Source organism: Parasteatoda tepidariorum, chromosome 4 (genome assembly GCF_043381705.1).
Source record: "Parasteatoda tepidariorum isolate YZ-2023 chromosome 4, CAS_Ptep_4.0, whole genome shotgun sequence".
Classification (NCBI taxonomy): Eukaryota; Metazoa; Arthropoda; class Arachnida; order Araneae; family Theridiidae; genus Parasteatoda; species Parasteatoda tepidariorum.
Window position 1 is genome coordinate 9,269,307 of NC_092207.1, and position 24,486 is coordinate 9,293,792.

Consider the following 24,486-nt stretch of genomic DNA (forward strand, 5'->3'; position numbering starts at 1 on the left):
TAAACAGTAACAGACTAACATTTAAAAGGCATTACTAAAATAAAATGCATAAAAAAAGTTAGTTCAATCATTTAGTATGTATTCTATATAAAGGATATTATAAATAATAAACGAAATTACTTTTAAAAAAAATTATGATAACAGAGTTGTTGTAGTAGGAAAAAAGAAATTACCTTATTTTTTATATTTAAGCATATTACGTATAAAACAATGCATGCATAATTGTAAAAGTACTGTGTCTCATTTAATAGATATTCAGACATTTTACTTTCATAAAATTTTAATTCCTACCTCAATTCAAATAAAAGAAACTAAAATTTTTTCCTGTAACATACTAACTGCATTTTTAATAAATTTATTTGAAAATCTTTCAATCGATGTAGTTTCCTGTTCCTACTATGTTTTCTTAACTTACGCCATAAAATCTGAAGTTTGATATATATATGCATATAAATTAAACACGATAAATTTTATCATACTTTGGAAGTTTTTACCATACTTAATTTTTTTTTCTCAATGTAGCAAAGATTTTTTTTTTGTAGCTCAGAAGAAGCAAAGATTTCATCTCTTATTTTTATGTTAATCGCCTGTTTTCAAACATTACTTCGGAGTCACCATCAACCATGCTATTGTAAAATTTTTATTCGGTGCTAAGTTTTGTGCAACCTTAATATTGTACTAAATTTTACTATATTTTGCTGCTATTTTAACAATTCAATTTATCACCTTCTTAAGATTGTAGTAAATTTACATTGTATTATGGTTCATTCGTGTAATATTTCAAAGGTTCAAACCGATTCAATGTTTAACCGATTTTTCTTAAAGTGGTCGGTTCCAGAAATGCATCCAACTTCTAGATACTATCTTTTAAATAGTAACTAGATACTAAGGTTTAGATACTAATTTTAAAATAGTAACTAGATACTAAGTTTTAGATACTAACTTTAAATAGTAACTAGATACTAAGTTTTAAATACCTTTTTAATATTAAATCGATACTGAGTTATAGATTCCCTTAAAATAGAAACGGGATACTAAGTTTTAGATAATAACTTTAACTTTGGTAAATCACAGTAAATTAAAGCATTTGATTAATAATGCTGCGTTTTTTTTTTTTTTCATTATTTAATTTCTCTCGTTTGAGTTTTTGAAAGTAAGTCATCTGGACTCTCCTAAAAAAGTATTTCAGTCGTTTATTTATTTGTAATCAGTCTATCTTTTAGTTAATGCAATTTTAAAAATATTTTTTAATAAAATTTTAGATTTTCATTGCTTTTTAATTTTTTGATTTGAATTTGAATTTTTCAAATTTTTATACTTTTTTTTCAAATTATACAAAGAGTTTTTTTGCCAATTATGGCTAATTTTAGTATTTATCTTATTTAAAATCGCGACCTTACTCATATCTCGTTCGGATATTATATCAGATGTGTATATTATATTCATAATATATCTAAAGCATACGATTTGAGAAATAATGAGTAGAAAATTCTTTTCTTAGAAAGAATTACTTTATTAGACTTTCTAATAGTTTTTCAATATGTTTAAATATGTGTACTTTGTATAGTGTACTTTTTTTTGAAAATACAACTACGTTTATTTCATAAATATGATTCAGAATCAAAAATAGTCCATTTTTTACGACATTCTAATTTTCTAAGAATTGAAAGACATTATTTTTAAAATAAATAAACTTGTGTTTTTATACTAATCGATTGATATGCCATTATATTTTTCCCATGAACTATTTTTTAGATGATGTCTTTTTAATAAAATGTGTGTAGAAATTCAAAACCATTAAAAAATGTGAGAATCGGTATTTTATATTTAATCTATATCTGTAATAATGTTTGCACTAATACTTACTTAAAAGCAATGATACTTTAAAGCAATTTTTAAATTTTTGACAATGCTTTTATCTATGAATTAATCTGTCGAATTAGAACCTTTATTCAAATCAATTTATTCTCAATTAATAAAATTCCCTTTAAAGGAACAGAATCAAATCGGTATTAATTCTGATGGCATCAATCTGAAATTTCTTTTATTTACATTAAAAGCAACACAAAATAAAATAACTGTAGAATTCTAGATATTCTTTTTCCTAAAATTATTTATAACAAATGTAATAATGGAGTTATATAATGTTATATAATAATGGAGTTGTACGCTGTAATGAAGAAAAATACACAATAATCATGGGGAAAACTACACAAAAACAACTTTTTTCACTTTTTTTACCAGTTCAACAAATTATTCTAAATTAAAAAAAAAAAAAAAAACTTACACTTCACGGTTTTTTTTTTTTTTTTTTTTTTTTTTTTTTTTTCCCAGAAACAACTACACGAATGAAAGATAAATAGCTTTTAAACCGGTTAATAAGTTGAACAGTTAGTTTTTTTCTTAATCTCCTTCCAGATTAAATTCATTTTATTATTTTTGATCGTAAATTTAAATACAAAAGTTTCGAACAAATACAAAAGTTCGAAAAGATCGTAAATTTAAATACAAGAAAAAAGAAAATTTTACTTTTACTGTTTACGTTTTAAATCTAGATATTCAGGAGGAAAAAGTATAGTCAAAACTACCAGAATATGGTGAAATTTACCGTGTTATTGGCTTTTTGGAAACACCAAAAAACATGATAATTTTTACTGAAGCTCTTTTGAAGTGACTTTTGTAAAATTAACAATAAAATATGGTTTTATTACCATGATGTTGGATAGTAAATGAAAATTTAGGGATTTTACCATGATATCGTAGAGCACGGCAAACAAAGCCATTTATTTGGATAAATTTACTTTTCAGTTTTGTATTTCTACTAAATATGTGATAAAAAGAACTATAATTTTAAGATTTTCGGTAAACTGTTATCTTACAAACCGAAAATATCAAATGAATGATATAAATGCGTATATTTTGGTTTTGTTAACTGAATTGCGCTTTTTTTCACCAGAAATGTCTTTACCATAAAGTACTCGTAGATTAATTTCGGCTTCTTACTTTTATCATGGGAATCTATCATTAAGAAATGCTTTTATTTTTATACTAATTTAGAAACTTATCAGTGAAAAAAAAAGGTGGTTTTATGTGAACTATGCGTTTTCCAAAGCATAGTTCACATAAACTCACACACCTTTAAAACTTACGCGTTTTCAAAAGTTTTAGATTTTAAAACGTAATTTCAACTTCTTATTATTATCATGGAACTAAATAAAATTCCCCAAAAAAGTTTTTATTTTCAGATTGGCTAAGGATGTAAATGGCAGAAAAAGAGCTGTTACGTTTTCAAAGTTGTACATTGTTTTTTTTTCCCTCATTCCATCAAGAAAAATTACTTTGCTTGTACATTGTACATATCCAATTTAATTGTAGATAGCAGAATTTGATTTTGGTTTTCGACATATAAAAATAAAGAAAAATTATGTATTCAAACTACTAAATTTTCAATTTAATTTTTACTAAACTTTATTTTGACTTTCCATTTTCATCATGGTTTAAAATAGAAGCCACAAAATGTTGTTTTTCTCATAACTTTTACTTTTCTTACTTTGTTCTAAATTTTCAATCTTTCATATTTATCATTATTATATTTTTTCGACTGGCTTATCACAAACCTTATAATTTGTATGTCAAAAAAAGAGCGAGAGAAAATTGTAAACGGGTGTTAACTGGTACATTATCTATATAGTTATATATTGTAAAAGAAATTGTAAAAGGGACTTTGTGTGTAAATTGTTGTATCATCAATCTAGTGAAAGAATTTAAAACTTAAATTAAACTTTTAATTTTATGGCATAGTTTTGAATATAAAATAAAAAAAAAAAAATATTTATAAGTACTTTTACAGTAATTTTTTTGTTACTTTCCTAATTTAGCTGTAAATTTTAAAACTTAACTTTGAATTTTTATATTTATCGCAGTTTAGAATAAAAATCTCATCTATATTCTAAAAAGATTCTTTTTTAAAAAAATAAATACTTTTTACTGCACTCATCATATTTTAAGTATTGTATTTATTCTATTTATCATATTTTAAATATTTTTACCCTTTAAAGCGGAATTTTATTTTTCAGAAAACTGAATCATATTTAAAATTTTAGAACAACCAATCGTTTTTCAAAAGAAAATTTATGATTGAAAATTGTAATTCATAATCGTGAGATTTATTTGATATTGATGATCACTTGAACGTCTTATGACTTAAGCTTCTAAAAAAAATTTCTCCGTTTGAAATGCAGACCGTTATATATATATATATATATAGATATTGCCTTTAAACATAATTCACTGTTAAAAATTTCTTGGAAAAAATGCTAAATAACAATCTATTTAATTGTTATTTTACCGTCTTTAAACTAAACAGTCAAATATCCGTAAATAAGAGGGTAATCAAACTATTAACAGTGAGAAAAATCGTTTATTAACTGTTTTTACCTAAAACGGTTAAATAACCAGAATTTTACTGCATCAACTAAGCCCACCTAACGAAGCAACTTAGTTCCTAGCAACTGCGGACACATTATAGCCGAGAGGGCTAATCTGTCAATCTCATGGCCGACGGAACAGGGGTTCGAGTCTCAGCGTTGACACCTCAAATCCCTTTAATACACGAAGAGTTGTCATTGTCCGGCCCTATCCAAATTGTGTCCTGCGCTCTCCAATGCCTATTACCTAACGAGAAGTCTAGCTCCTATGTCTAGTTAATTTTTTTTTTTTTTTTACGGTTTTAAAACATTTGTAGCTGAAAATGGTTAAAAAACCTTATTGCATTGTAATCATGGTTTTATTACCATACTAGTTGTAAACATTTTCAAAACCGTAAGGGCGATATATATTCGTTACCATAAACTTTACGGTTAATCGAATGGACAGACTGCTGCCCGGTTATTTTACCATAAATTTAGTATGAAAATTCCATTGAACCTTGAATTTTATTCCTGAATTTTATTATGAACACAAAAAACAAGAAAAGTAATTTTATACAATTTGTTTACACTTTAGTAGATTTCACAGTTTCATTAAAATTTTTTTATATTAATCAAAGTTTGAAATTCAAGCGGCAAGTAAGCTCGTATCATTCATTCAGTGAGGTTTAATTTTCTGCTGTTTGTTAATGAAGCCTCCTCTCTCTCTCTAGATTCGCGGAATAACATCATTAACATCAAATTCTTGGGTAGAGTTGGCCATGTTACAGGAAATTCTAATTACCATAGTTAATTGAAATGTCATCTACACTGCTACATGACGATAATGATGCATTGTACTACATATATAATTTTACATCTAATAGAATTTCCACCGTAATTTCGTGTCACTGTAATATGTTGTAGATTAGTAAAGTCGTTGAAATTATTATATTTAATGCTTGTTTGATTTTAAATTTAGTTAAATTGAAAAATAAATAAATGATAAAATATTAATATACATGATAAAATATTAGTAAAATGATAAAATATTAATAACATACATAATGATAAAATAATAATAAATGATAAAATAATAGATACACAGAAATAAAAAAAGAAATCGTAATTACAGTTCTTTTTATTAGTTTAAAACCAAGATTTGTATAATGAGAAATGGCACTGGTTTAAATAACATTGTCAAAACGGGTGATTTGAATCACAATCTTAATCGCTTGGTTTTTTTTAATAAATAATCATTAGTTTAAATCATTGGAATAAAAATAAAACAATTATAAATATAGCTTCTTTTACTATTTTTAGAGAGATTTTTCAGTAGTGAGATTTTGAATTTAGTTAAATTAAAAATAAATATATGATAAAATAATAATAAGATGCACAGGAATAAAAAAAATTGCACGTGTAATTATTTTGATTAGTTTAAAACCAAGATTTGTATAATGAGAAATAACATTGGTTTAAATAACAAAATCGAAATAGGTAATTTAAATCAGATCTTAATCGCTTAGTATTTTTTAAAAAGAATCATAAATTAAAGTCATTTATAATATAAAATTTAAACAATTATAAATATAGCTTTTATTATTTTCGAAGATATCTTTAAGTAAGGAGATTTAGAATTTTGTTAAATTAAAAAAATATATATATAAACGAATAAGAATATATAAAGAAATGAAAAAAAAAATCGCAGTTATAATTCTTTTTATTAGTGTAAAACCATGATTTGTATCATGAATTAAAATAATGGTTTGAATAAAATTTTTAAAAATGGGTGATTTGAATCCCAATCTTAATCGCTTGATATTTTTGAAAAAATTATTACTTTAAATCATGAGAATAAAAATAAAACATCATTAAATATAGTTTTTATTATTTTTGAAGAGATTTACAAAAGAGATTTTTTTAAATATCCAAATAGCTTTTAAAGTTTTATGTAAGCATTATACCCCATATTGATTACCGTTATATACACTATATCTTTAATAAAATGACTTTAAAATACTCATATACAGTTTATTTTAATGAATCAATTTTGTTTATTCTACAATAGCTACAAAGATTTAATTTTAAATAAGTAAAACTTGTTTCCCTAAATGATCTCATAAAGATTTCATAACCTTAAGACATTCAACTATCCATTTAATAAATCAACTTAGAAAAATAAGCTCGATTTCAATATAAAAAAATTATATGTAAGTTTCCAATTAAAAAATATAATCCGAATTTTTAAAAAAAATATGATTTTAACTTTTAAAAAAAAACATTATTTATGACGATTTTTTTTAATATTTTCCATTTGTTTCTACCAATTTCAGTTGAAAAATAGTTTATGCTTTTAAATTAGTGGTTTTTGTTTAAAAAAAATCGTATCTTTTTACGTCATACTATGATTTTTACAAAACAAGATGAAATTTGATTTTGTGAAAAATCAGAAAAACCGGTTTTCTGTTTATTCTTTTTGTAAAAGGTCGTGCTTTCACAAATTTTTGAAAAATTTACTCATAAACTTCTTGCACTTAAAATTACCTATAGAATACTTGTTCTTTTAGTATTAGGATTCTGGTTTTGTTAAGGCGTGAAAGGAAAGATCTATTTTTGTTAGTAAGAAAAAGTCAAAAAACATATTTTTTCTGAAGTTTTATTTCTAAAATCATGAATTAATGAATAATCAAACCATTTTTCAAAGGAAGAAATTTGTAAAGGAACCATTTTTAAAATGAAAATTTTTTAAGATAAAATATCTTGTGAATAGTTCATTTTTGCGATAATATTACTTGTGAATTGCTTACGGTAACAAAATTTGTGAAAGAACCGATAACGGATCCAAATTTCTCCTAAATAGACCTTTAATGAAATTTTATATCATTATTTGATTTTAAATATTCAAAAATTTAATTTAAAAAAATCGGAAAACCAAATAATATTACGTAGCATCTAAATGATATCAAATCGCTAGTAAATATTTATCAAATAATGAACTTGTTCTAAGTATTTTGAATTTTGAGTTAGAAAAAAATGTTCCATATTTTTTTTTCACGGAGTGTTTTTCACAAAGAATTGTTATTTTCTAAACCTTGACTAAACTAATAAATAAACCGTTATAATTTAAAAAGTATAAGGAACAGATAATGAATTTATATTTAAATGAAATGAAATTTAAGAGGAAAAAAAAATTCTGAATCAATAATCAAGGAAGAAAAATGATACTTACAAGAAATTAGTTGGAGCTTGTACTAGAGTTTCATGAAAAACAATATTCCAACTACTTCAGTTGGATTGGCAGCTAAAATGCTGGTATTCAAAATTTTAATCGTTAACTGTGATAAACAATCACAAAATTAAGGTTGCGACAAATATCATACTAGACAATTGCAGTATTACGCATTTCTACTATCATATAGAAGCGAATTATTTTCTAAATTTAATGCAGGATTTCAATTATGTCCAGGAAAAGGAAGAATTTAGTGTTTGCGGTTGAAATATCTTTTCTTTAATAAATTTTGTTTTATCTTTTCATTTTTTTTTATTTTAAGCTTTATAGGAGGGTGCAAGGAAGCCTCGGCCCACCCTCTGAATGCGCTACTGCGTTTTTTCATTTTATCTAATGATTACACTGCAAGAAAATTACATGTTCCAGATACATTGTTTGAAATGTCGTATCTTTAGCATGTTATTTTTTTATTTTTGTAAGAAGGAATAATTTTTAGGTCGTCGTGATGTGACTTCCACGCTTCAAAGTTGAGAAGAAGTTTAAGGTATCAGTCACAAAATAATTCTTTACTGAATCTTACTAAATATAAAAGTCTAATGATGGTGTGTCAGTTTCCCATTATTGTCCGTTTATTTGTATTGGCCGGAAAATCAAGTGGTAGGATTCAGTTTTTCCTCATTTATTTCCATATTGCTTGGGTTGTCATCAGCATGAAGTTAATAAAAGTCATAAAGATACTACATATAAAAATCTAAGGATTGTGTCGCAGTTTCCCATTGGTTTCCGTGCATTTTTATTGGCCGGAAAATCACGTGGTAGGATCCAGTTTTTCCTCATTCATTGAAATATTGTTTTGGATAGTCATCAGCATAAAGCTAATAAAGTCATAAGGATATTGCTTTTCTATAAATATTTTTGTATCTTTCATTTAAAGTTATTTTCATGTACAAATATTACAATTTTAATTCAAGAGTTCAAATCCAAGGGAACTGCTGTTTTTTTTTATAATTATTATTATGATGTAATTCTGCGCTTTATTTTAATATAAAGTTATTCAGAAAGGTGGTTTAACATTATCAACCGTTTTGCAATTATTATTTTTGAGCAAATAGCATTAACATACTGTTATGAATCACAGTTAAAGATATTTGTTAAATGATTTAGAACTTAACGATCAGCTTCATGCACAATGTATTTTATATATCAGCCTGTTTGGTAAGCGAAAATATTAAATTACGCTTGTGAACTCGTCAAATTTGTTTGAACAATATAATGGTATAACAATATAAATGTTATTTTAAAAAAATGATTTCTTCGAAAAATTACTTTTGCTCACCAAGAGATCTAATTGTTTATAATACTAAAAGATAGTAATATTTGGACGTGAGAAGTAGAGGCACAAGCGTAAGCAAACAGAATTCCTTTTAACATAATTTTCTTTTCTAAGGACATAAGGATTAAGGATATTTATGCGAATAACTTTAACTTTAGTTTAAAAACTGTTTTCTGTTAAAAAAAAACAATAATTATTGCAAAGCAATCATCTGAGTTGGTGAGCGGTAGCGGACAGGGGGCTTAACAGCTTAGTGAAAGAATAAAAAAGTATGTATTTACAGTAAATGCTCGAAGTAATGGGTGCGGTATTCTACGAAATGTCTCATAAGCCAAGTTTCTAAGTCATCGATAAAATGATGTATGAAAGATTCAAAAACTGTAAGTGAATAACGAGTTAAAAATTATTAACTTTCAGCTTTTCAGACTATTTTTCTTGGGGAAGGGGGGGTAATACATTTTTCTGTAGCTGTAGCAAACAATATTAGACGAAAAAGAGCAAAATGCGGTTTACGGAAAAAGGCAAAAATGGAAGACATTTTTATTTATTCTTGATGCCAATAGAGAAATGTAAAAAACGACATCATTTCAGCTTATTTCCTTCCCACCAACCTAACTTTTAATTTTTGTGAAGTAAACATGCCTGTAGCTAGATTATTTTCCTTCTTACAAAGGAAATAAGCTCTGCTATTTTTGGAATCCTGCTGCAAACTTCAAATAAATAAATTCTTTTTTGTTGGTCACATGGCCTCTTATTTCTATTCTTGCTAGCTTATTATTGTAGTCAACAGTTAGTGTTGTCAATGGCGTCAAAAGCTATTGCACCCTATTGCTACTTTTGACATCTGTTTTTACTTATAACGGAAACCTCGTAACAACTACAATTCCATTTGCAAATGTAAATTGTTACCTTATATTATGCCTTTTTATAGTGATAGACTTTTGCAGTGAATTTTTCGAATGGAAGAAAGGCTTTGAATTTATAGAGAGTGTTGGATTTCAATACTTGTATTCTTTATCTTTAGCTGTTTACTAGTTCTTTTTTTTTTCTTTCTTACTTTCTTTTCTTTTTCTTTTGAAATAATTTGAACGAATGTGTCAGAATTATTCAAAAATTGCTAAATTTATAGAAAATTTTAAAAGTCAATCATGGCATTTCTTATTTTTATTTATTTTTTGTTGGAAAAAACATGCTTTATTTTATTTTCGAATAAAAAAAATAGCCTTTCATTATTATTACTAGCCAACTTCTGGCGACCAGCTGGTCCACCTTTTTAAATAAGTCGAATCTCAAGCATTTTGAGACTTGACACTTTCATTTAAAGAATAATAATATAAATTTTAGAATTCGGAAACCACGATCAGAAAAGATGTGAGCAATTAATTCTTATTATTAATAGTTGGTATAAAAATTTTTTAATGGTAGAATTTAATAAATTTTAACACTCCTGAAATTGAAATGCCGTTTGGACGAATAAGCATATTTATGTTTAACAATATTTATGTTAACTNAAAATTGCTAAATTTATAGAAAATTTTAAAATTCAATGATGGCATTTCTTATTTTTATTTGTTTTTTGTTGGAAAAAAACATGCTTCATTTCATTTTCTAATAAATGAAAAAAAATAGCATTTCATTATCATTACTAGCCAACTTCTGGCGACCAGCTGGTCCACCTTTTTAAATAAGTAGAATCTCAAGCACTTTAAGACTTGACATTTTTATTTAAAGGATAATAATATAAAATTTTAGAATTCGGAAACCACGATCAGAAAAGATGTGAGCAATTAATTCTTATTATTAATAGTTGGTATAAAAATTTTTTAATGGTAGAATTTAATAAATTTTAACACTCCTGAAATTGAAATGCCGTTTGGACGAATAAGCATATTTATGTTTAACAATATTTATGTTAACTTATTTCTTCAATTTCCCATTGCTTATGCTAATCTGCATTAGCACGCTTTACTTCTAGCACGCTTTACTTCTAGCACGCTTTACTTCTAGCACGCTTTACTTCTGCCCTTTAACTATGAGATTAGCAAGCTGTAAGAATATTTAATTTTTTAAAGTGGATCTGTTTCCATAAAAACGCACGTTTTAATCTATAACAATGGTTTTTGTCAATGAAATTTCACATTTTCGACATTATGTTTAGACTACATAATTCCTGAAAAGGGTGTTTGTTTGCAAACATTCCCTTGAAACTTTGCAAACTGCTGAAAGACACACGATCCAAATCGGTGCTTCCGATCTTGTGTTGGATCTAGACAGACATTCTTTTTTATAATTTTGAGATTTAAAATTTTGATTTTTAATAGTGGGATAGTTTATTTTTACCAATTGTTTGTTCCTTAATTGAGAAATTAGATGCAGATAAAAGAAGCTTTTTTTTATTCTTTAATGACAATTAATTATTTCTTTATTTATCATTTATATTTATGATTTCATTTCACTTTTAATCAACGTTCAAAATTCTAAAATGCTGATAGAGATGTAAAGTTCTGATTTTTAATAATGGGATAGTTTATTTTTTACCAATTCTTTGTTTCATTATTGAGAAATTAAATGCAGATTAAAGGAGCTTCTTTTATTCCTTAATGAAAAATAATTATTTATTTATTTATTATTTATAGTTATGATTTCAATTCACTTTTAATCAATGGTCAAAATTCCAGAAAGCTTCGAAAGTTTCTAGAAAATATAAAATTATTATCTTTTCTTCATACAAATTAGTTTTTGTTTCGTTTTTTTTCCTAGCTACGATTCCTTAGATTTATTTCATTTTATTTGCTAAAATGTAACTCTTTCTCTTCCCTGACTATCCAGATTTTCACCGCATATCTTTAAAGGCGGGGCCATTATCGGGGGTAACGACGCAGGATTGGCGAAAAACACCCACGATATACAACGATACAAAACCTTTGTCACCCTACCTTTCTCATTGTTAAACAAGGCATAAATTTCCCCAAGTTTTTCATTTTGTAGGTTTTGCATGAATAAGGGTGGGCGGTCCCTACACAACGTGGGCGGAATTTTTTGCAGCCAGTAAAAACACCCCAATCCTTTCGTACCGGATCGGTAACCATGGAAACAGGAATCAGGCATGGTTGAACTTGCATTGAGATTGGGTGGTAGTCAACCCTAAGCTCTGGTATTCCATTTTTTCCCTCTTCGAACATTTTTTTGTTCGATTTTTCCTTTTTTTTATATATATATATTTTCATTCCATCACACATAACTCGCTCCCCAAATAACAAGCTCTGGAAGTGAAAGAACATCTACCAATAGAAAAAGGATAGAGTTCGAACTCAAAAATTCCATCATTATAAAATATGCTTTATGGTTAGAAACAGGAGCTGTGCGGCATTATCTGTCTCTCTTGCTTTTATCTTTAAGAAGAAAAAAAAAAAGAAAAGGTTTTAGCGATTTAAATAGGATGAATACTTTTATCATTTAGAAAAATAAATATTAAAAAATAGGATGTTGGGTAAAAAAAAATTAAATAAAGCTCAGTTTTTTCTCCGTTCTCTTTTTAAAATGCTAATTAAACTTCGAACTCGTTTTAAGAATATTTTTGAGGCACTTTAGTCGAAAGGAAGGTATTAATATTGGTTCATGCACTTAGGGGGATGGAAAGAACATATTTCGAATGCGAATCGCTGTTCGATTTAATGAAGTTTTTTGTTTGAGAAAGTTGATGGAAAATGTCGGGTATTTTTAAGCGGATTAGGAGAGGAATTAGGTGAGATAAATCTGGAAATGAGATTTTATTATTTTTTTTTTCTCTTCGACTTCTTCATAAAATGTAAGCGCAATTAATTGCTATTTGTGATTGCAATTGAATTATTTCAACGTCGAACCATAATATTAAATTGAACCATAATATTATGGTTCGAAGAAATGAGATTTTTTAATTTTTTCTTCTACTTCTTCATAAAATGTCAACACAATTAATTGATATTTTTGTTGCAATTAAATTGTTTCAACCACGCGAGAACCATAATATTAAATTGAACCATAATACAGAGAAAATTGACTACAACCTTAATAAAGAGTTAAGATGAACAGCATTAAACCTTAGTATCGTACAAATAAGCTTTAGAAGAATGGTGATAAGGTTAAGTTTTAACTATAATAAATTTGCAGCAAAATTAACCGATATAATGGTTTAAGTTAGCACCTTATTAAAGTTGAGGAAAATTTAAACAATATTGTTCAATAGGCTCTAAAATTTCTAAATATGTGGCCGTGGATGACGTGAAGTATTCAGCACTCATCAATAAAGCGACACAGGTTCATATCCCAGCATGGGCCGTTCAATTCGTAAACTACTCCCTGCTGAGACGGGCTACAGTACTGATAGCTGCATTGATAAACGGATATGTTAAATTCCCCTTGCTGACCATGCGGTATTTCATGATATTCCTCTTAGTTTAACGCATATATGGATAATTTTCATTCAAAAAGTCTTCCCCGAATTCGAGTCTGTCCCAACGTTTTATCCTGTTTTCTTGCTTTCTGGGTTGGGTTCAAAATTACAAAGCTGCGCCGTTGATCGTTCGTAGCATCAAATCAAATATGGATCAGTAGTTCAACATCAGTTTTTTAATTAAAATATAAAATGTAATTAGAGCTTAAAGTCCGTATAGCTCAAGTGACAGCCGACTCTTTTTCTAATAAAAGGTACCAGGTTCGAATCATGGCGATACTTCTTACACCGACCACGATACTTTAAAATATTTACCATGGTCGAGGATTTCTCCATATTGTCTACTAACCATGAATAGATTTATGGTTATTCCCTCCGAAAGACGCAATACTAGTCAGTTTGAATCAAAAAGTCATTTACGAATGCGAGTTTGCCGCAATGTCTGCTCCTAGAGTTCCCTCTTCTTCTGGGTTGTATTCGGAATAACAAATCTACGGAGTTGATCGTTAGTAGATCATGATCCATTACTGCCAAGCTGTGTTTTGTTTGTGTCTACTCCTATTTATTCGATTACTTCAATACGTCACACAGCGAAAAAAATATGGTAAAAACTACCAGAATATGGTAAAACTTGCAATTTTTCTGGCTGTATGGTAACACCAAAATGAACGGTAATTTTCGCCGAAGAGCTTTCGCTATGATTTTGGTAAAATTAACAATAAAATATTGCGTTATTACTTGCGTTAATATTGGGTAAAAGTGGTTAATGCCTTAAGTCATGACATACAAAATCACTTATTTAGTTAAATTTACTTTTCAGTTTTGCATTTTTGACTATATGTGTGGTTTTAAGAACTATGATTTTTAATACCAGAATTTTCGTTAAACCGTTACGATACGAACTGAAAAGGTTACTATTTAAATTTTATAAATACCATGCATTTTGGTTCTATTATCAAAATTATATTATAAATATTTTATTTATTATTATTTAAGCAGAAATGGCATTATTATACATCACGGTAATTTTACCAAATTTTTTTCCAGAATTTAGGAAAAATTAATTAGAATCTCACCCACAATTTTGATTTCTTACTTTAGATTTAGTATTTCAAACATTAATTGTAGTTTGCCGACTTAAAATGCTGTAACAAATCAGTACTAAGTATTAATCTAATTAAGTTAATTCATACAATATTCTTTATTTGAATAAATAAACCTTAACGGTATATTTCGATTCCTCACTATCTAATTGAAAAGCCGTATTCCGAAAAATATGGTACTATGTAGTGGGGACTATATAAAAGATAGTGGTAATAAAAAGCTGCTACTTATCCGGAAAAGATTTTAAAAAAAGTGGTGAAAAAAAGATTTCCATTTTCAAAGGAAATAATTATCATTGTCTACCACTTTTTTGTCTTGATTTAAACATCCATATTTACTTACAAAACTCTCATTATAAAGTGCATATTATAACTGTTATAAGGAACTGGTAGCTAGGAATTATTCACTTCTTCTGAATAATCTGAAACGTGTTCTGAATGATCCATATTTCACTAGAAAATATGGATCAGAACATTTCCACTAGTTATTCATTTAAAAAATTTTCCTCTATTTTGGAAAAATTTATGATCTTTTTTTAATAATAATAGAATTTTTAGAGAATTACGGTTAATTTAGGTAAGAGTTTGCTAATTTTTGTGATTTATAAAAATTTTCCTCTATTTTGGAAAAATGTATGATCTTTTTTAATAATAATAGAATTTTTAGAGAATTATGGTTAATTTAGGTAAGATTTTGCAAATTTTTGTGATTTATGCCGATGAACGAATTTCTCTGAGAGTGTAGTTGAAAATCGTAATTTTAGATTTTTTATTGTAGCGCAATAAGAGACAACATGAAAATAAAAGAAAAATTCTTTTTGCTATTCCCAGAAAAAATAAAATACTTAAAAATAAAATGATTAGTTTTCTCAGGGGCGTGCCAACCTTCTTCAGATAGAAGAATTAAATTTTTTTTTCCATCATGTAGTGCATTAATAAGAAAAACACGTTTTAAAAATTAATTTTACCTGAAATCAGGGGTATTAACTAAAAGTAGTTTTATGGGTAGATGGAATTAAAAAAAAGCATTGTGTTTGACCTCTTCTTTAAAATTTTATAAAAGATTTTGCATTTATTCCAAAAATAAGAGCCAAAAACTTTTAAGAAATCTGCATTAAATGAAACTAATGCATAATAAACAATGTATAAATATATGCATAAAACTAATGTATATTTATGCATTTTATAACTGATACGCTTTTTTTTCGAGTATCCGAATATCATACCTGGAATCAACTGGAAATCAGAATATGATGAGCATTAATAATCTTGAAAAGACAAAATTCTTTAAAATTTAAGCGTAAACTATATCCATTTTAACACTCTTTAGATGAAGCGCAGGGACAAAATTTGTGTATCTTTCTGAGGTACTATCCTTTAATTTATTAATTAATTTAATTTTAGTTGCAATTTCAAAATTCCAAATATACTAATGTGTATGTAAATTTTCATTATAGCTCACTTTTCTGTTGTTCATGCTAAATAATATAACTCAATTATTAAAACTTATTCAAATTGAAATCAAAGATTTTGTTTCAATGCTTTTTTTTTCTTTTAATTTTCATAACATTTTCTTTGGCTAACTATTTATTCCACATATACATATTAGCAATCATCGTTTATTATCGGATAATGGTTATCATATAACATGGATAATAATACGGCAGTAATTTGAGGGCCGTAGGCCATTACTCTGTTTACGGCACTTGCAAGTGTGCGCAAGCTTGCATTGCGTTCTCTTACACTGTAAAAAAACTTCGGATCAAATTACGTAAGAAGTTTTACTGTAAATTCCTTTTTTGCCGTAAAATTTTGCAGAACAAATAATTCTATTATATCGTAATTTTTATATATACTGTAAGAACAGTAAAATCACTGACTCACTGTTATGGATTAAATATCACAGTAAAAATTACTGTAGAAAATTTTAGTTTAAAAATGTATTTTACGATAAAATAGATTTTACGGATGATGCACCCAGGGTTCCAGTATTTTTTACCGAAATTTTTTACCGCATAAGCTGATTGCTTTTAAGATTAAAGTCCGTATCCCGGTTATACACTTGCTCAATATTCCTTAAACTGAAGTTTTCCTTGTTGGTATTTTACATTTAACTAAAACAAATAATTGTATCTAATTAATTACATAGCTAAACTGTATTTCTTAAAAAAAGAAAAAGAAAAGGGAAAAAAACGTTGGAAAAAAACTGACAGTTTTTTAAAAGCTTTATTTATGTATTCATTTCAGTTTTGAAACATATTTAAGAAAGTGAAAAATCTGAACCAGGTAAAATGTTGAAAAAAAAAATCAGAATCGAGCGAGAAAGAGAATGCTAGAGTTGTTTTTAAACAGAATCCCCAAAGGAGATTAAAAAATGCCTTATAAAAAACTGAAGAAGTTTGTTGAAAAAAATTGTCTTGAGGGAATTTTAAAACTTCATAACTCATTCAGGCGTTTGATTAAAAAAAATATTCGCGCTATTATTCTTACAAAGTCATATTTTGTTACACATAAAATTTAGCGTAAGCGTAAATCATGAAGTAATTCTTCATGTTTTGAATTATAATTATTGAAACAACATGTTTGAATTATGTATTTTATTTCGATATCGTATCATATTTTTCAACTTATATTTTGTCGTATGATTTTATTTACTTCCGATATTATGTCTTATTTTACAATGTAGATTTTTTATGATTTTTCTTTACGTTCATTATTATATCTTATGTTTTTTTTTTTTTGTGTAAATTTTTTTCTATAATATTTATCTGCTTCCAATATTGTATCTTATGATTTTCTGACGGCAAGTTATGTTCTAATAAATTTAATAAAACAGTAATTATTAAAATAGTAAGTTTGAATTATGTAGTATATTTCGATTTTGTATCAAATTTTCCAACTTATATTTTATATTATGATTTTTATTTACTTCCGATATTATGTCTTATTTTCAAGTATAGATTTCTTATGATTTTTGCTTACGTACGTTATTATATCTTACGATTTTTTTGTGTATATTTTTTTCTATAATTTTAATCTGCTTCCGATACTGTATTTTATAATTTTCTTACGGCAAGTAATGTTCCAACAAATTTTCATTAACATTTGATAAAAAAAAAACTTGGTTTGAACATGAAAAATTTAACCTCTTTTATTTTATTTCTTTTTATTCCAGTTCTAACGATGTTTAAATAAAAAAAAATATGTTTGTTGCGTTTGACTAATTAATTTATACAAAAGCAAATGAGAATTTTCTACAAAAGGCTTATAAAAAATGTGAATTTTCTTAAATGTGTATGTGATTAAAGTTGGCAAAACATAATTCACCCATAACATCCTTCTCACTTAAGGAGGTCGAATTTAGATTATTACGGTTCGCATTAGTCAGAATTCAAATATTTCGTTATAGAAAAAACTTAACTGCGCACCAGCTATATTTACTCTGTCAACCATCAAAATTAATTTAAGTCTGAACCATCAAAATATGGTGGGAGTTGCTGCAATAAAGAATATATAATAGCGATTGATATTAAATTGGTTCCTAATGGTCGTGTTTTAGGTTCTAAAAGAGCTATGCCATTAATATTAAAGTGCACTTCTATGAAAAAATTTCTATAATAATTATTTTTTATGCGCATATTTTATTTGAATGAAAATAAAGTACTCCCTCAACAGTTTTGCTGATACAATTTTCAGACTCCCCGCATGATGTTGGTAATGATTTCAGCATTGCTCACCGACCACCTTTACCTTCCAAGCCTGTTGTGGCTCTAAACTGCCACTAGGAATCAAACTCCTGTTCAATTAAAAAAGAAAAAAGGAACTCAGTTTCTTAATTACCATGCCAGTATGACTCTGACTCCTTTATTTGAGTAATAAAAACAATAATGTTAGTGCTGGGATTGATTGTTTTGCTCTTAGGTTTACGCTCTTTCGTTGTTTTACTCTTATATAAAATTTTTAAAATTTCATAATTCCAATTTATGATACTGACTTTCAAAAACTATTCTAACCTATTAAATAGGTAATATAATTTAAATGAAAACTTTATTTTTTTCTCTTTGATTAATCCATTACTCTTATGTTAAGATTCTTATGTTTACGCTCTTTCATTGTTTTACTCCTATAGAAAATTTTTAATTAAAAAAATTTCATAATTCCAATTTATGATACTGACTTTCTCAAGTTATATACAATCTAAATGAAAAATTAATTTTTTTCTCTTTGATTAATCCACTGCTCTTATGTTTATGCTTTTTGATTGTTTTACTCCTATAGAAATTTTTTTAGTTAAAAACAAATTTCATAATTCCAATTTATGATACTGACTTTCTCAAACTATACTAACCTATTAAACAGGTCATATAATCGAAATGAAAAGTTTATTTTTTCTCTTTGATTAATCTATTGCATTAGATATAAAAAAGCTGTAAAAACTGCATAATGATGAATTATGAAATTAATTATTTCAAACATTCAGTTCTATAAAAACACCTTTGACTAATAGGTGCATACCATGCAAGTCATTATATACATCACCCGTCTTATTTAATTAAGTAAAATAAGTAATTAATTCGGATCTAATATTTAAAATTTAATGCTAGGTAAAATGGATACATTAGCATTGTACATAAGCTTAGTACAATGCAAAATCATAGTTTTGTAAAATCATATTATACTTTTTTAGTCAAAAAAAAAAAAAATGCTTGTATGACCCTACATAAAGTACTGATATGAACACTAAGGTAAAATTGATTCCTTTATCGGTTATATGATTTAGGTTTCTTTCTCTTAACCATCAAAAATTGCAATTTCAAAACTATGGTCCCAATAGTTTTTCCTAGAAAACAATGAAAGAATTTTGCACTTAATGCAAGTTTCACTTCCTGCTTACTTCGTCTATCTTGGGTGAAAACTTTTTCACTCAAACTTGTTTTTCTAAAGAGTATTTATGTAGAAAAGAAAATTATTATTATTATGTTTAATAAGGATTAAAAAAAACTTGAAACAAAAGCTTCAATACAAATTTTTATGTGATTCGAAACTAGATAATTTTAAATAACAAAATACCGAGTTTGAACTAAATCGGTCAAGAAGTTTTGAAAAAGAAAATTAAAATACGACTGAAAATTTGTAAATAAATTCGCATTATAATTAACCATCGTGAACTAAATTTAAATTCCTTGGTGGGCCAAGCGACGGTTAGAAAAAAAAATTCCTATAGAACGTCTTTTTTTTTCACATTCATTTTTTTCACACATATTTATTTATATATTTTTATTACAGATCCCTGATTTGTGTGGACACAAGATGCAGGAAGATGTCAAGGAGCGGAATTATGGAAATATGGAGCGGTTAATGGAAGACGAGAACAATCTTTTACAACAAAATCGACAAAACGAGTTTTTTTTTCAGTTTTTGATGCCTTTAACAAAATAGCTGACTTAGTTATGATGCATAACGTTATTGTTAGTAGGTAAGTAGCAGCGTTCGTAAATATAATTTTGTACTTCCTCAGTAACACTGTTTTCAAATAAATGTTTTATTTCATAGTTCAGAACATGTATTCCTAATTTATAAATTGATTAATTTTTAACAGGCTGACCGTAATTAGGAATCTGATTTTGTCGCTGGAAAAATGGAGTTAAAATTTGAGGAAATAAGCTAATCTGAGTGCTCTTAAAATAGTTTGAAATCTGATATACAAATAAAAACAACTTGTAACAGCTGCAATTAGAGAGAATAATAGTGAATTCATTTTAGAACAAATCGTTTCAAAATGTATTAACAGTGAGGGGAAGAAAGAAAAAAAAACGGATTACCCTGAATAACTATTGGTCATTAGACCAATAGTTATTAGATCAGATCTTCACTCTCTAGGACTCAATCTTAAGGACTGAAGGGGATGACCTTAAATAATATAATTGATAAGGGCAGACGATATTTTGAGTTACGAAATCCGATACAAAAACTGACTTTCTCTAAATGAACATAACTTTTTTTCGACCGATTCAGATTTCTGACCCCCTAAAACATAGGGGGTAGCGGCAAACTGGAAATTATAGTCCCAATACTTTGTTCAGGAGAGTGCTCCAAAGTTAGGACCCCTTAATGTTAGTTTCACTTTTTGCGTATTTAGCTATATCTCGAGAACTTTTAAATGAAATTTAAAAAATTTTTACACACAATTATAAAACTCCTTCATTCAAAGATAATTCCATGCAAAAAACAAAAAACAAAAAACAAACGTTATCATATGAGTCGCTCAGAAGCCAATGCGGTTAAGTCCAAAACACAACAATTGAGTTTGATACATTAGTTTTTAAAATTCTTGGTTTATTAATTTAATTAGAAAAGTGTAAAAAGTCTTTTTTCGAGGTGTAAACTCTGCAAAAAAACAAGATATGTACAGGATGTGTAAATAAAAACGTAAGTATTGATTGAAATAATGACAGCATCTTAAAAATTTTAGGACTTATACCTTTTGGCAGCTGAAAAAGATAAGAAATTTATGTCTACTAGTATAAACGAACTTTTATTTTTCTCAATCATCACCAGATACAGTGACTAATAGAAAATAAACTGTTGGATTATTTCAAAAATTGTTTCTTACTTCAAAACTAGAGTGGCACTTTTCTTTTTTCTTTTTTTTCTTAGAGTGGTTTTAGGAAATGAAAATAAAAAAAAAATTTAAAAAAAATACCACATTTTAAAAAAAATACTACGAAAAATACCATACCCCTTTTTTCGGTGAAAAAATACTACCGTAGTATTAAAAATACTACGTCTGGTAACCCTGAGTTACTATGAATTTCTTGTTTTTCAGTGTTACCAACAAATATCGAAAGAAGAAGAAGAATTTAATTTTTATTTCAAAGTTTATGTAAAAAAATATTGATAAAAGGTGGACTTATTCACAATGGCTTCTGAAATTATTATACAATATATTCAGAAGCTATTAAAAAAAGGGCTGTCTAACCTAGAAAAAAGTAACCAACGAGTAAATCCTTTAATAGCTAAGAGGATTATTATTTATTTCATCAAAATTTCCAAAAATCAGAAAATATCAAAAAATGGACTTAACCGCATTGGCTTCTGAGCGGCTCATATATGTATCATTTTAATCATTTTGAAGAATATAATTTTACAAGGCAAATATCTTTAAAATGATGCATAAAATTTCACACCTTACAATTCAAAATTTTTTCGATTATTATTAAATAAAATAATTAAAAAAAATATTTACTGAAATAAATTTTCCTTTCGTGGAATTATGTTAGGACAAACGCGTTTTATGATTGTATGTAAAAAAATTTCAATTCGCTTAAAAAATTCTTGAGATATGGCGAAATACGCGAAAAGTAAAATTAACAATAAGGGGTCCAAGCTTTGAACCGCTCTCCTGACAGAACTATGGGAACCATATTTATTAGATTACGGCATATATTAGGAGTTAGAAATCCGAATCAGTAAAAAAAAAAGACATGGTTATTCAAAGAAAGTACGTTTTTGTGTCTGATTTTGTAACTTAAAATATATCCTGCTTTTACTAATTAGCATATTTGAGATCATCCCCTTGAAATATTAAGATTGAGTCCTAGAACGTGAAGATCTGATCATTAGATCAAAAGTAATTCAGGGTGGTCCGTTTATTTTTTAGGCGCACTATGCGTCCTCATGCAATAGGCCGCAAAAAACGGTAAAAAAGTAATAGTTAAAGTATTTATGACTGGAAATTATTTTTAACTATTTTTAAATATTATTCATTGTAAAAAATTATAAATAATTCGCAAACTGTCCAATTCTATGTTAGCGATATACAGTTTGTTTCGAATTAAACAAACCTTTTTCAAAAAATTTCTATTACTATTTTTTAGCATATCTTTATATTTTCCTTTATATTAACGCCCGCTTTTTAATGTAAAATAAATTCAAAGCGATTTCCTCATTGCAAATAATTAAGAACAAAAAATCGCTATCTGACACTCTCCATGTCAGCGGCATATGTGCTCTCAGAGTAGCTTGCTTCGGACTAAACAAACCTTTTTTTAAAAACTTTCCATTTATATTTCTTGGTATATCTTTGTAATTTCTTTCAAATTGGCTCTCACTTTTTAATATAAAACAAGTTTCAAAAGATTTCCTCATTGTAAATAACGATGAAAAATTCTCAAACTGTCAGCCCTTATGATAGTGATATATTTGCCATCATTGAATTTTATTCGGACTAAACGAACCTTATTTAAAAAAAATGTATTAAAATTTCTAGGTATATTTTTGAATTTTCATTCAAATTGAAGCAAACTTTGCCTATAACAAGTTTTAAACGATTATCTAATTTCAAATAATTATAAAAAATTCGCAAACTGTCCGCTTCTATCTTAGCGATATACATTCTCTCAGAGTAGCTTGCTTCGGACTATACAAACCTTTTTTAAAAGCTGTCAATTGATATTTCTTGGCAAATCTTTAAATTTTCTTCAAATTTGACACTCACTTTTAAATCTAGAACAAGTTTTAAGTGATTTTCTGATCCGAAATAATTATAAAAAATTCGCAAACTGTCCGCTTCTATGTTAGCGATATGCATTCTCTCAGAGTAGCTTGCTTCGGACTAAACAAACCTTTTTTAAAAGCTGTCAATTGATATTTCTTGGCAAATCTTTAAATTTTCTTCAAATTTGACACTCACTTTTAAATCTAGAACAAATTTTAAGCGATTTTCTGATCTCAAATAATTATAAAAAATTCGCGAAAAGTCCGCTTCTATGTTAGCGATATACATTCTCTCAGCGTAGCTTGCTTCGGACTAAACAAACCTTTTTTAAAAGCTGTCAATTGATATTTCTTGGCAAATCTTTAAATTTTCTTCAAATTTGACACTCACTTTTAAATCTAGAACAAATTTTAAGCGATTTTCTGATCTCAAATAATTATAAAAAATTCGCGAAAAGTCCGCTTCTATGTTAGCGATATACATTCTCTCAGAGTAGCTTGCTTCGGACTAAACAAACCTTTTTTAAAAGCTGTCAATTGATATTTCTTGGCAAATCTTTAAATTTTCTTCAAATTTGACACTCACTTTTAAATCTAGAACAAATTTTAAGCGATTTTCTGATCTCAAATAATTATAAAAAATTCGCGAAAAGTCCGCTTCTATGTTAGCGATATACATTCTCTCAGAGTAGCTTGCTTCGGACTAAACAAACCTTTTTTAAAAGCTGTCAATTGATATTTCTTGGCAAATCTTTAAATTTTCTTCAAATTTGACACTCACTTTTAAATCTAGAACAAGTTTTAAGTGATTTTCTGATCTCAAATAATTATAAAAATTTCGCAAACTGTCCGCTTCTATGTTAACGATATACATTCTCTCAGAGTACCTTGCTTCGGACTAAACAAACCTTCTTAAAAAGCTGTCAATTGATATTTCTTGGCATATCTTTATATTTTCCTTTATATTGACGTTCACTTTTTAATCAAAAATAAGTTTCAAACGATTTCCTCATTGTAAATAATTATAAAAAATTCTTAGATTGCCGGCCTCTATGTTAGCGATATATATGCTATCAATGTAATTTTTTTCGGATTAAACAAACCTTTTTTAACCAAACCAGACTAAACAAAATTTGATGGTAATTTTTAAAGGTTAATAAGTAACAGATCTCATTTTGTGAGCAAGAAATAAAAAAAAATTTCATTCAGGAAATTCAAGTATTGACGTTATTGATTAAAACACTGTTGAATTGATTTAATTTAGATTATGTTTTAAATTAAAATGCCATTACACATGCGTTTTAGAGGAAAAAATATCATTTGATAGTCATAATAAATTTAAAATTTAGTTGACGGTATTGAGTTCGAGTTGCCAGTTCGATTTTTTATTATTAATTAATGAAAATAGATAATTTACTAATTCGTATACTTCGACTATACAAAATAGGTTTCATTGCAGGTTAATTCGAATGAAATATAAGGAT

General features: G+C 27.0%; 1 long non-coding RNA gene across 1 annotated transcript in view; it reads left to right on the forward strand.

Moving 5' to 3' along the window:
* Positions 1 to 19,795: 19,795 nt before the first annotated feature.
* Positions 19,796 to 24,486, forward strand: part of LOC107451853 (uncharacterized) — a 28,662-nt gene continuing 23,971 nt past the window's right edge. The window contains exon 1 of the long non-coding RNA XR_001585117.4: positions 19,796 to 19,982. This is a non-coding gene — a long non-coding RNA (uncharacterized lncRNA). The remainder of the gene's footprint in view (positions 19,983 to 24,486) is intronic.